We start from the raw sequence: 6,000 nt of genomic DNA on the forward strand, positions 1-6,000 counted from the left end.
CCAGGAGTTTCAAACAAGCCTGGACTCTATAGTGAGACACAAGACACCATTTCTACAAAAAGAATAATTTAAAAAATTAACTGGGCCTGGTGACGTGTGTCTGCAGTCCTAGATATTTGGAAGGCTGAGGCTGGAGGATCTCTTGAGCCCAGGACTTCCAGGTTACAGAGAATCATGATTGTACCATTGTACTACAGGGTGACAGAGCAACATCCTGTGCCCCCCACCAAAAAAAATGTTAAAACCCAGCATTTGCCCTCATGCTCCACTCAGTGCATGATGGGTTACTGCTGCAGCTCTCACCCCATCATGACCAATCCTCAGGTCCGTATCGCTGTCCCCTTCACCAAAGCGGACCCTGGAAGATCAATCAGAGAACAAGATACAATTGTCCTCTGAGACCTGTCACTTCCCTTACGCTGACTGTATAAAGAAAGAAAACTCCCTGCAGGGTGTAAGAGTGAATTGTTCTGAGGTCATCGTATTGGTGAACAAGAAGTGGGAACCACATATATACATATATATGCGCATATATATGTATATGTACACACACGTTTATATGTATATATATGGTTCACTCTTTACTGTGACATCTTACACGAAAAAGTTCTTTTGTATGTTGTGTGAGAATCACAGATTTGGACTTCTCATAAGGGGGTTCACACTGGTTTTGCCCTAATTACATCGAAATATGTCTGAGGTGTTCTGCATAATCAGCCTATCTACCATTAAACAGTCAACAGAAGTACGAGAAACACAAACCATTCTTGGAATATCTTGAGTTCTGTGCCACATCAAATTCTATATTTTAAAAAATGTTTTCCAGGCTGAACTCCAGGGCTCAAGACTGTCATCCCAGCAGTGTGGGAGGTCCAGGCAGGAAGATTGCTTGAGGTCCGGAGATTGAGGCTGCGGTGAGCTATGATCTTGCCACTGCACTCCAGCCTGGGTCACAGAGTGAGACTCAGTCTCAAAGAAAAAAAAAAAAAGTTTTCCAGAAGATATGTCTTTATTGGTGTTTATCTTTTATTTTTTTCCAAGTGCACATTTATTTATTTCAAAGATTGTTTGTGTTCCAGCTTCATCTTCTCCAAAGGAACCCACCCAGCCTGTGCACAGGTGAGGTGCGGAGCTGTCTTAGGTGTCTAAAGTGCTACTGAGGAATACAATCATTGGCATGAAAGTTCATCACTGCACTCCAGTGTCAGGCCAAACCTTTCTGCAGACCTGGAAAGCTTGCCATTTCCTTCTTTTTAAAATGCAGTTTTGACATAACATTGTTAGAGTAAACAACAAACCAGAAGCCTAATGATGAGTGTTGGCATTACTGCCCAGCTGCTCGCTGAGGGAACAGGGCAGTGGACTGTGTTTCGAATGCAGACAGTCATGGGCCCAAGGTAACCTGAGTTTGCCCTGCAGGATTCCGCAGAGGCCTTGCCCTGTGCAGGATGCTTTGGTCATCGTGTCTGGGTCCGTTCGGGGCAGTGGGGAGAGGGCCTGGCAGCAGGGTTTATGCCAGTCCAGAGGTCTGTTTCCATCTGACAGAGAGAAATGTCCTGATTTCCACCATCCACCAATTTGTACTTGGAAGTTTCCAGATTAAGAGTCGTGAGACTATTTACCCAGCAAACACCCACCTTTGGTGGCCAGCAATGTAAATTGATCTTTCTCTCTCTGCCCAAAGAAACTTTGCAACTCTCATCTATAGATGTGGCAAGCAAAACCCAAGAAAAATTCTAAATGGGCACCAATTTGTCATTGAGTGGCAGTTGGTAGAGTAGCTGTCATAAGGGATCAGGGCTGGTTTTGAACTCAGACTTGAAACCTGGTTAAAATAAAATGCTCTGTCAAAACTCTCACAGAAGATTTTCACCTGGAACAAGGAGATGGCTGATTTTGTTATGGCTACAATAACGCATATGTGTGTGCAGACACACACACCACACACAGATACTTAAAGCTCCATTTCATTCCTCCACAAAGAACAGAGACACCTCCTTAAACAAAGCAAACTGGGAAGGCTTGCTAGCACATTAAAACCAACATGAGCACCCAGGTCCAGGGATACAGACGCAATTAATCTTAGTGTTCACAAGGAATCACTTTTAAAACCCCACTCGACAAAACTTTCATACAAACACCAAAAACAAAAGCCCCCAAGATACAGAAGCTGGTAGAAGAGGTGAGGCGATAAAGGTGATTTACACGTCAGCATTTTTAGTATTTGGTGGATCATCTTAAGTGATCTTTAACCTTCACAACATTTTCTTTATCATAAATACCCTACACTGTGGAAAAACAAACCTGTATAAAATAGCTTGAAAGGCCGGGAGCGGTGGCTCAAGCCTGTAATCCCAGCACTTTGGGAGGCCGAGGCGAGTGGATCACTAGGTCGAGAGATCGAGACCATTCTGGTCAACATGGTGAAACCCCGTCTCTACCAAAAATACAAAAAATTAGCTGGACATGGTGACATGTGCCTGTAATCCCAGCTACTCAGGAGGCTGAGACAGGAGAATTGCCTGAACCCAGGAGGCGGAGGTTGCGGTGAGCCGAGATCGCGCCATTGCACTCCAGCCTGGGTAACAAGAGCGAAACTCCGTCTCAAAAAAATAAAAATAAATAAAAAATTAAAAATAAAAGACTAGATGGTTCGAAGAAACCCAGCAAGACAAGCGGGGCATCTGGACATCTGGTGGAGACTCTTGCTGTGTCCTGGTGAGGGTGGTAACACGGGTGCAGGTCTCCTGGCTTGGCGGTGGTGACCTCAGCCCCTACCTGCAAGGCTCCACGGTGTTCTTGTTTCTGTGCCTGGAGAGCAGCTTCTTGTTCAGGATCTTGGTGATGGTGACCCCTTTCCTCCGGGAACCCTCTGGCTGCTCCAGGAACACGAGGTCATTGTGTGACTGACTCATGCCCGGGTCTTTCTGTTGATGCCGCTGGCGGAAGAACAGCTTTGCACCTTTCCTTAGAATTCCTCCTTTATGCTTTTTGGCGGCACCCGGCTCCGAGACACTTACGGAGCTCTCTGACAGCTCATCAGGGTCCGGCAGGACCGGCCGCTCCAGGCCATGGCCTGGGGCTCCTTTTCTAAGTCCCAGGAGTCTAGCTCGTCCTCCACGGGATTAGGGGCAGAGGGTTCCTGGGCTGACTCGGCTTCCTCCGGTGGGGCAGAGGCTGCAACCACCTCTGGATGAGACAGGGCATCCTCCTGGTGGGCACTGTTCGTGAGGCTGCATAGTCCTGCATCAGGGCAGCATCGTGGTCCTGGGCTAGTGAGGTCTTGGAGATCCCTGACATGATAATGGTGCTTTTCTTCCGTGGCGACTTGAGTTTCAGCTTTGAAGATTCGCTGGGTTGTCGAATGGCAACTTCAGCCACTGGATCTAAACCATGCAACACCAACAATTCTGTGTCTGAAGAAGAGAGTGTTTTGTTGACGGGCGCACTGCTGCAGGAGATGGCCTGGACAGAGATGTCCTTCTTGATCACCTTCACCTTGACGGAAGTCTTCACCGGAGGCTCAGAGCTCAGCGGGGACACCTCCCCATGTCGACTCTAGGCTTGGTCTTCACAGCGGTGACAGTAGTGACCACAGTCCCACAGGGCATCACCGTGCGATCCTTTTCTATTTTTGCAGCAGGAACAGAGGGAGGGATGGGCGAAGACTTCAATTCACCAGGTTCCACCTAAGTATAAACTCTGCCGTGGCGGAACTCAGCACCGAGCAGCAGCAGGCAGACCCGCTGGTCAGCATGAAACTCTGTGGTCCAGAAGGCTGCTTCTTTTTGTTGTTGCTATTGTTGTTGCTGTTTGTTTGTTTGTTTGTTTTGAGACCGAGTTTTGCTCTTGTTACCCAGGCTGGAGTGCAATGGCGCGATCTCGGCTTGCCGCAACCTCCGCCTCCTGGGTTCAGGCAATTCTCCTGCCTCAGCCTCCTGAGTAGCTGGGATTACAGGCACGCGCCACCATGCCCAGCTAATTTTTTGTATTTTTAGTAGAGATGGGTTTTCGCTATGTTGACCAGGACGGTCTCGATCTCTTGACCTCATGATCCACCCGACTCGGCCTCCCAAAGTGCTGGGATTACAGGCGTGAGCCACCGCGCCCTGCCTGAAGGGCAGGATTAGTAAATCCAAAAGAACTGTCGCAGTTGCCAGCAGACCTTCTGAGAATCGCCCAGCCTCTGAAATCTGCAGCTGTGACTCCTTGTCTTGGCATTCAACTTGAATGTGAGTTCCTCTTCCACGTGAGGTTCGTAGTGTTTTTGGTTAGGGTGATGGAGAACCTCTGAAGAGGATCGTTCAGCTGCACGGCGCACACTGTGTTAATGTGGCCTGAAGCATCGGGCTCGCTGAGCAGGAAGGCGCGGATACTCCTCACCCGCAGCTTTAGCTCGTGAGCCCTCGGAGGTTTGGGAGGACAGGATTCCTGAGCAGTAGACGGAGCACACTCTAAGTTCTGAGCTTCCTGTACATTCGTGGGCTTGGTGATCAGAAGCACGGATGGAGAGGCAGAACCAACCAAATGCTTCAAGAGCTCCTTCGGAGTGTCCGACACTGTGCGCGTCTCGGCCACCTGGTCCTCCCCCAGTGCTTTGGGCTGGACAGTAATGGCCATTTCCGGCACACGTATGAAGGACCAGCTGATCTGGAGGATCTCTCTCTTCTCTTTCAGGTGGAACTCCAGCTGAGCACACTGGAGACCGCCTCCACCGCCAGCTCCAGGGGCTACTGCCGTGGGTCCTTCTCGAAGGACAGGAAAGGCGGGCCCCCTTTCCTCTGGCTTCGTCGTTCAGGGCGGTCACCCAGGCCGCCTACCACTGGCTCCTGCAGCTGCCCAGCGTCAGGATCCAGGAGAGCAGCGCGACCGACCCAGCGCGCGGCCCCTCGCCAGGCTCCAGCGCCCCCCGCCGGGGCTGGGGTCGCGCCCTGGCCAGCGCTCACTGCGCCAGATACAGACCCACCTTGGCCAGGGCCGCGACGAAGAGGGACACCAGCGCGAGCCACTGCACCTCCTCGAACCACGAGGCCAGCAAGGCCGAGGCTTTGGCGCATCCCCGGCCCGCCTCGCCCCAACTTCCCCGACAGCGCCGGTCGCGGGCAGCTAGCTTAGGGTACGCGCTGGCTTCGGCCGCGGCGCGCGGGGCACGTGGAAGGGGAGCTGCTGGGCCTGAGCCCCGCGAGGAGCGCGCCACGGGACTTCGGGCTGGGCGGAAACGCGCGGCGGCCGGGGTTGGGCGCAAGCCCCCGCACACACCTGCGGAACATGGGCGCGAAGGGACCCCGCGGCCGGCGCTCCCGACTCGGAGTCTGGGAAGTTCCGGGGCTGCGACCGGGCGCCCTACCTCCTGTGCGCGCCGCCCTGGGAGTCTGGCCTGTGGCCCAGCGGTGGCCTGAGGAGGCATGGGCCGGAGGACGGGCCATTGGTGTTTATCTTTACACAAAACTTAAAGAGAAATTGAGGTTGATTTTTCTTGGTTTCATGTGACCATGAAAGAGTGGGGGGCGGGGGGATCAAGGAACCAGCCCCAGAAGACTCAGGTAATCTGAGAGCAGGCCTGGGATCCACACACAGGTCACACACCCAGACGGAACCACAATGCCTGGCCTTCCTCTTTCCTCAATCCCTATTTAAATTAATCTGGAAGATTTATGAGATTAAAAAGAGTGGTGACAGGAAAGGAGAGAGTATTGGTAGAGGAAGGAAAGTCCATTAAGATTAGGGACAGTTGTAAGGGAGAAGAGAAAAAAGAGACAGAATCTGAGAGCCCTGAGATGGATTGAAAGGGGAGCAGCAGCTCAAAGAAAAGAGAAGGGATCATCAGTATTTAAACAGAACACATCCTGTGTGAGTACAAGCTAGTGATCCTTAGTTCAGGAGGCATTGGGCAGTCTGCTCTGACAGTTCAGTTTGTTCAGGGCATTTTAAAAAAAAATATGACCCAATGATAGAAATTTCCTAAAGAATGTAAGTTGGCCCTGTAGCCGCAGCTCCGGG

The 6,000-nt window shown here is 51.4% G+C and overlaps 1 pseudogene; it reads right to left on the reverse strand.

Moving 5' to 3' along the window:
- Positions 1 to 258: 258 nt before the first annotated feature.
- Positions 259 to 5,407, reverse strand: LOC120367728 (C2 domain-containing protein 2 pseudogene; annotated as a pseudogene).
- Between the last annotated feature and the right edge of the window lie 593 nt (positions 5,408 to 6,000).

The sequence above is a fragment of the Saimiri boliviensis genome, chromosome 3 (assembly GCF_048565385.1).
Source record: "Saimiri boliviensis isolate mSaiBol1 chromosome 3, mSaiBol1.pri, whole genome shotgun sequence".
Taxonomy (NCBI): domain Eukaryota; kingdom Metazoa; phylum Chordata; class Mammalia; order Primates; family Cebidae; genus Saimiri; species Saimiri boliviensis.